The sequence below is a fragment of the Camelina sativa genome, chromosome 3 (assembly GCF_000633955.1).
Source record: "Camelina sativa cultivar DH55 chromosome 3, Cs, whole genome shotgun sequence".
In the NCBI taxonomy this organism is placed as follows: Eukaryota; Viridiplantae; Streptophyta; class Magnoliopsida; order Brassicales; family Brassicaceae; genus Camelina; species Camelina sativa.
Window position 1 is genome coordinate 27,030,158 of NC_025687.1, and position 8,726 is coordinate 27,038,883.

The window sequence follows — 8,726 nt, forward strand, 5'->3', positions numbered from 1 at the left end:
AATCAAAAGTACTAAAGCAATCATAAGAGTGTTAGTTCAAAGCAAAAACTCCTAGAAAATGATCATAGTTTCCCAACACAAATTTTTTGACTCAATAAAAATAAGAAAATTACTCAAAGACTCGAAAAATCAAAAGGAAACAACCAAAGAAAACGACATTAGTAACTTGGAGACATCCCTCCCCCGGACTTACTTCACACCGTCCCGGTGTGAAAGCAAAGCCAAGAAAAAGGGACTTCCGACAACAAAAAATAAGAAAAAATGAAAAAGAAAAAGTAAGGACAAGAAACAAAAACCGGTGATCTCGCATCTGGTGTTGGAGTGGTGTTGGCAAGGGTGGTGACCGATCGGTCTCAGGGTGGGATCACCCGATCTGTAACATTATTGAACTTAAAGACACCCGCAAAAAAGAAAACACCGGGATCGGTCGATCTTTAAGGAGGATCGATCGATCCGAAACTCCTGGAACAAAAATTTTCGCATCTTCTGCATTCGGAACCTGTTCCTGAAAACACTTAACACTGGACGTGATTTCGCCGTAATAAATCCTAAAAACAAAACCAAAATCCTAAACAAATAAAGAAATAAAAGGGTAAGCCAGCACAAACCCCATGGGTTGCCTCCCATAAGCGCTTATTTAAGGTCTATAGCTCGACCGTGGTTTCAGGTTTCAAGTGATGGGAGGATGAGAACTCATATCAGAACAAGCTCTCCAATTCGTCAGCTTAAGCTCCAAAATTGTTTTCAGCATATCATCCATTGCTTCTTGGCCTTTTTCTTTAAACTCCGGAGTGAGGATGGCTGTAACCTTAGAAAAAGGCCTAGATATTCTTTTACACTTCACCTTGTACTCAATGGTGTCTCTAACATATTTCTGGGGTACCAAGGTTATGTGAAGATCTNTCTAGGGTATCATTTTATTTTTTTTATCAATCCTTTGCTCTTTTCTTGCAGACAGGTTTCCATGAGTTCCGAAGGATGCACGGGTTTACGCACAACCCTCGGTTCACTTCTTTTATTACCTATATCCTCTTCTTCTCATTTTTTTTTCTTTTCTCTCCTTTTTATTTTTATTTTTGACTGAGTACTGAAGGGAAGAGAGAGGGGAAGCATACTTTGTGAGGAGATGCACGCCCTGTAAGGCTTGAAGGGAGGAGTCATGTCCAATGTATACCAAGCCCCAAGGTAAGCAATTAAGTCCGGTTAAGTCATGTCAAAGCTAGAGACAACTTCTGGTTCAACTTAGTGTTCTCCTTGGCGAGTGTCTTTTGGGGCTTGTTGAGACTGCTCATGTTCTTTCCAAGCTTTATTCTAGAATCAAAAGTACTAAAGCAATCATAAGAGTGTTAGTTCAAAGCAAAGACTCCTAGAAAATGATCATAGTTTCCCAACACAAATTTTTTGACTCAATAAAAATAAGAAAATGACTCAAAGACTCGAAAAATCAAAAGGAAACAACCAAAGAAAACGACATTAGTAACTTGGAGACATCCCTCCCCCGGACTTACTTCACACCGTCCCGGTGTGAAAGAAAAGCCAAGAAAAAGGGACTTCCGACAACAAAAAATAAGAAAAAATGAAAAAGAAAAAGTAAGGACAAGAAACAAAAACCGGTGATCTCGCATCTGGTGTTGGAGTGGTGTTGGTAAGGGTGGTGACCGATCGGTCTCAGGGTGGGATCACCCGATCTGTAACATTATTGAACTTAAAGACACCCGCAAAAAAGAAAACACCGGGATCGGTCGATCTTTAAGGAGGATCGATCGATCCGAAACTCCTGGAACAAAAATTTTCGCATCTTCTGCATTCGGAACCTGTTCCTGAAAACACTTAACACTGGACGTGATTTCGCCGTAATAAATCCTAAAAACAAAACCAAAATCCTAAACAAATAAAGAAATAAAAGGGTAAGCCAGCACAAACCCCATGGGTTGCCTCCCATAAGCGCTTATTTAAGGTCTATAGCTCGACCGTGGTTTCAGGTTTCAAGTGATGGGAGGATGAGAACTCATATCAGAACAAGCTCTCCAATTCGTCAGCTTAAGCTCCAAAATTGTTTTCAGCATATCATCCATTGCTTCTTGGCCTTTTTCTTTAAACTCCGGAGTGAGGATGGCTGTAACCTTAGAAAAAGGCCTAGATATTCTTTTACACTTCACCTTGTACTCAATGGTGTCTCTAACATATTTCTGGGGTACCAAGGTTATGTGAAGATCTGGTATTACTCTCTCTATCTTTGGTTTGTCTCTCTTCTTAACCTTCTTAGACCTCTTCTCAGAAGAATGAGTGTCTCCATCCAGGACTTCGTTGACCTCATTCTTATCATCATTCTCTCCCAATATCACGACATCCACCTCCTTCTCATGTTCTACAACTAGACAAGAGCCATGTCGTATAGCTTTATTTGCAGTGATTGTGTTGTAGAAGACTTTATCATCAATGTTGGAGAAAGTGATCCCCTTATTAGGCAAGTCAACAACTGCTCCCACTGTTGCTAAGAAAGGTCTCCCAAGAATCAAAGGCATAACAGAACCCCCGCTCATTTCCACAACATGAAAATCTGTAGCAACCAAGCAATTCCCAACTCGAACATCTAAATTGTTAATGAAGCCTTGTGGAGTCGTGGTGACAGCATTTGCAAACTTTAGAGAAACCTTAGAAGCCTTCATATCATCAATCCCCAACCTCTCTGCAACAGCCTTAGACATTACGTTCACACTGGATCCAGTGTCACAAAGGGAATCCTCAAAGTTCACTCCTAAGATGGAGCATGGAACAACAAATTTTCCTGGATCTTCTAATTTGGGTAGTCTTTTCAAAGCTGGAGCATGAATGTTCTTCTTCTCTAGAGCCAAAAACGCCTTAACCTCCACCAAATCTTTTTCTTCAACCACAACATCATTGTAAACCTTCTTAAACAAAGAGATATGCTTTACTGCCTCTGTAAAGGAAATGTCAGCTGTGAACTCACTCATAACTTCTTTGTACCGATCATACTTCTTTTCATCCAGAGGTTTCTTCACATGTCTTCTTGGAAAAGGAATTTGTGGCCTATAGGGCTTTGGTTCCACAAGAAGTGATTCCTTAGCATCTGTATCAGAGACAAACGAGCTGGAATTTTCCATACCTAAAACAGGGACTGACCGTTCTGTACGTAGATCGGTCGATCTGAGACTTTCCGAGACAAGTTCTTCGTCAATGACGGGATCAATCGATCTATAAGGGGGATCGGTCGATCCAACTTCTCTGGGGATCAAACTCGAATTATCAGAATGGATGGGACCGGCTGGTCTAGTCTCAGGATTGATCGATCCCGTCTCTGCGGAAGCCAAAAATGAGTTGATCCCACCATGGAGTGTTATAGCATTGCATGACTCTTTGTTCTTAGAGCTAGAAGAAATAGCAGAGACTCTCTTATCAATGGAATCAACACGTGAACTCAACCTCTCAAATTTCCCAGTCAAATCATTGTACATGCTATCAATCTTGACATTAATCTCAGCAGAACTTTTCTTATGGCCCTCCAACAGTGCTTGCATCATCAATTCGAGTTTGTTATCTTGTGGAGCTGCAGATGGAGCGTGGTATCCTTGGGTATTTGAGCTATTAAATCCAACACCTCTGTTCTGAAATCCTTGTGGGAAGTTACCTTGTTGATTATGTGGAGGATACACTTGATCTTGAGGATTCTCAACGTTGGTGCTTCTGTAGGAGAGATTAGGATGATTTCTATAATTCTGATTAAACCCATGATTCTGATAGTTCCCTTGTCCTCCTACATAGTTCAACTCCTCTGTTCCCTCAAAATCTGAATTCACTCCAACTTGCTGATACGCACCCGTCTGCCCGTCGCACATGTTGACAGCTTGCTGATCTCTCTTCAAAAGAAGGTCTACCTTGGCAGTGAGACTCTTAATAACATCTGTATTCACGGAGCTAACAACACGCACAGAACGATCATACTCATGGCTATGATTGCTGTTACTCGCTGCAAGGTTTTCGATCAAGAGGTTTGCTTCAGCGGCAGTGTTAGTAGAAAAATCTCCTCTGCTGGCAGTATCGAGTGCCATCTGGTACTTCTGGTCAATTCCTCCATAGAAGATGTTCATAAGATTCTCTTGTGAAAAGCCATGATGAGGACAGTCCCTCATATACTCCTTGAATCTCTCCCACGCTTCACAAAAAGACTCTGTACCACCTTGTGAGAAGGTAGTGATCTTGCTCCTTAACATAGCGGATCGTGACTTAGTGTAGAAGTGGTTTAAAAACGCTGCTCTACACTGCTCCCAAGTGGTAAGTGATCCTCGGTCCAAGAGATTTAGCCATCTCAAAGCCTTATCTCCTAAAGAGAATTGGAACAAAGTCAACATGAGGTAATCATATGGAACTCCATTAGACCTTGTTGTACTAGCCAATCTCTCAAAAGCTTCAATATGGTCCAAAGGGCTCTCTGATGCTAATCCATTAAACACACGGTTCTGAACCAAATTGATGAGACTGTGCTTAATCTCATAGTCTTGTCTCGCAGGAGCAGGAGGTTGAATCGCAGAACGATTCGCAAATAGCCTGTTGTGAGCATCTTCATCCCTCAAGGTGGCTTGCCTTGCAGGTGGATTCAGTTCAGCTTGCTCTTGCTGGTTCTGCCTCTGCTGTTGTTGGACGACACCCAGCTGAGGGTTGGGCGGATTAGCCCCTGTATCTCCTCCTTCGGCCATAGGGTAGGCCTGGGTTCTTGCTCTCCGGTTTTCTCGTTCAAGTTGTGCTAACTCCTTGTTTCGCAGGTTACGCAAATCAGTAGGCTTGTGGCTTCTTGTTTGCATGCACCTGAAACGAAAGAGGAAGAACGCAAGAACAAGTCAGTAAAAAAAAGTAAAATAAACCTTAGACTAAACGTGAATCTAAAATTTCAAAGGCAACGTTATGGTCCCCGGCAACGGTGCCAAATTGATCTAGGCGTTAAATCAATAACCCAAAGCACACTCAACCACGATCTAGTGGTGTCGTCGTAGTACTTCAGGGTCGAATCCACAGAGACCAAACGATACACTATGAAATTATATAGACCGAGTATAGCTAAAGCAAAGAGGAAGTTTGTTTTGCAAGTAACAGAATTAAAAAAGAAAATAAATAAGAGTTTGTAAATTTAAAAGAAAGTATTGGGCGCAGGGAATCAATCAAGGGTTATGATCACGAAATTGGGTAATGGATTGGGATAACTTTAGGAACCGTTCTTGAACTCGGATCTCAAATATAAAACTAACCTACTGTCGCAGTGTTAGTTATCTAAGCAAGAAATCGAATGAACCCTAAACCGTCGTTTGGATCTAAACAATCCTAGCAAGCATTAAGTTCTAGTCCGATTATGTTCACAAGGTGCCCCAACTTCAACTGTCGTTGGCTAAGGATCACCTTGCTCACCTATGTTCTTTTCAAGTAATTCAACAACACTTTTGATGCCTAGATGAATTAAACCTAAGATCATAAACTAGGTAGCTAATCTAGTTTAAGCAATAAGAACAACAATAGATGAAGAACACAAGAGATCAATCCCAAATCTAACAACCTAAATCAATAAATCATAAAACCCCCTTTTGAAACCCGAAACCCAACAGAGAGACTACTCAGACATCGAACAGAAACAATCACAAATCAAATATGAAGAAAACATGTTTGAATTGCAAAAAGAGATAATAGGGTTCAGAATTCTTCTCCAAAGGGTTAGAAAGGATTAGAGATCTTCTCCCAAGCTTACAAGTGCTCAAAAACGGCGTAGAGTAAAAGTTATCTTTCTAGGGGTCGAGCCCCGTGGTTAAATAGTAAAATAAATCCCTAAAAAGTCGGTTTAAACCAGAAAAGGAAAGATTGCGTCGGGGACGGGGACTGGTCGATCCCAAAAGGATCAGTCGATCCGGAATGAATTTCTGCTCTTACTTCATCTGCCTTCTAGCTCGATCAGACTTCAACCAATTAAGCTCCAGATGCATATTTCTATCCCCAAAACGCTCAGATTCCTTCCAAAGTCACCTAAGACCTGTAAAGACTCACAAAAGACTAAAAAGACTCTAAAAGCACACTTGGACCTAGGAAAAGACTCAAAACAAACCTAAAAACTATAGTTAAAACCCTATAAAATGCAGACACATCAATTTACTTTCATTGCTCATGCTTATGCTTGTTCTTATCTCTTGCCCTATCGTTTCATAATACTTCATCATTGTGTTCATGTTTTCAAGTCGTGTTGTTTCTCTATGGATTGAAGCATCCTCAAGTTTCTCCATCTCCACCATCTTTTTACTTTCCAACATCTTCACCACTTCTGACATTGACAGTCTCTCACAGGGCTCTGAGCTTGTACACATTATCGCAATTTGGATCATAGCCATTTCCTCTTCTCTGTTGTAATCTGATCCGAGTCTCGGATCCACCAGCTTCAAACAGATTATTCTGATCCCTTAATACCCTCCACTTAGGGAAAGAAGAACAAACAAGTTTGAGACTTTTACTCAATGATTAACGTGAAATGTTATCAAAAGGAAAAATGGTTATCGAGTTAAAAAGATAAAAAGCATTGTTAATGGATTGTTCTATCTTATTACTTCTTAGAGCACTCTCATCGATTATACTTTGAGATGTGTTTAATTTTTTAATAATAAAAGTAAAAAAATTAAATTTTTAATCAAAAATATCAAAAAAAAAAAAATAGAGACACTCATTTGAGTATGTGCAATAGTTTGAACTATCTGAGAGCTACAATACCAAAGGTGAGAGCACAATTATCGGCGATACCAACAAAAATGTCTTTAAAACCAAAAAATAATAATATTTTAATTATAAAATTATATTCTAATTTTTTAATATAGTTGAGTCACTAATAGAAGGACATATATTAATTTTTTTCTCACCCCGTGTCTCAAATAGTCTGCTAGAAGACCCTAATTTTTTCTCTTTCCTGCTTTTTCTTTGTTTATTATTTTTTTTTGGTTTCAGATATTGATACAGACCGATGGGAATGCTCTAAGCGTCAACGTTATCTGTATCTCATACTCTGGAGCCATTTTAGTAACCGCTGCAAAAATATTGCAAAACGATTAATGTGTTGTGTGATATAAGAAAATTAATCTTGCATGAAATAACCTTTTTCATGGACTTTTGACTATTGATTTCACACTTTACAATGTTCTACCTATTCGAGTGCTAATGTGAGTCAGTGTTGTCCTCTTCATCAAGTTTGTAAGAAGAGCATAGGACCCATTATTGATTTTTGTAAAACTTTGTTATTTTGTTCTAAAATAGAAAATGAATAGTTTCAGTCTTTCAGACTTTCAGTATAAGCTTACAAACTAAAACTTTGGCTTCTTCCCCTAATAAATATGAAGAAATTGGACGACCACAATCAGGTCCGGTCCTTCATCCATTCTTATAACACATGAGTGTTGGGCCTCCATATTTTTTTAGATTTTTAGTAACAAAAATAGACCTCAAAAAAATTTTTTACTGCAAAAATAGGCCTTAATTTTATGAAAGTTATAGATTTGGCCTCAATTTTTAAATTTATCTACTTTTTTATTGTAAAAATAGGCCTCATTTTCCGAAATTTTAAAATTTAGTTTCAGTTTTATTTTTTTATCTATAAAATCCATTAAAAAGTAATTGTTTTGTATTGGGCCACAAATTTTACTGGGCCGACGCTGACCACAATTAATTGATTAAATAGCCAATAAGACGGCACGACACCCTCTATTTTGCTTGCAATATATAGATATTACGACAAACAGAATACATGTTAGAAGTTCCAAAAGATTAGATCCATAATAGGTAAAAGAACACTTTTATCAAAAAAAAAATAAGTAAAAGAAATTATTTACTTTCTAGAGATAAATAGGGATGCTGTTTTGTCAAGCTAATTAAACTTTTAAGACAAAAACTTTGATATACCTTGTAACTTGTATGTTCTAACAACCATAAACAATCAAGATTTTGAGCTAAGTATGGCTGCTTAGTGCTTATAGACAAAATTCACAGCCATTCCTTTTGAACTACGGGACCTTCAAATTAGACAGATAATAAACCCTTTATATAAACAATCCTATGTGAGAAAGTAAAACTAAAAAAGCAGTCAAGAAAAACATAATCTCTCATTAGTCATTTGTTTAACAATTTCTACGTTAAAAAGTAGAATAATTCAACCTTTTTTGCATGGCGACGCACGGTCTTGTTGTACGTAGTTTTATAAAGTTTTTAAAATGTAAACTTTGTTACAAAAGCTTTAATTAATTAATAGTTTAATTAATTAATGAATGTTCGTGAGAAACAGCGGAAGCCGAACGTGGGAACTTCTGGGTAGGAACGTGTAAGATAAGCACTTCCATAATATTTACTTATTTAGTAAAATATGGCTTAGAAGATATATATACTCTTAAAATAGTGATTTTTAAATTTATTGGGTTTCAATCTAAAATATAAATACAATATGATGCTTTTATTATATAGTAAAATTTCGTAGATCTTGCTGGGTTAATCACTATTCATTCAAATACATATGTAGAATCTGTAAGAAAAGTAAAATCTGAATTCATCAAATATTTAAGGTAATAATAAAAAATTAAGATAATATGTATTTCTTTTTAATTTGAAAATACAAATGAATATCACAAATACATTTATTACGATTTGTTTTTTCTCACTTTTTTATTTCTGTCATATGAGATTTTTTTTTTTTTTTTTTT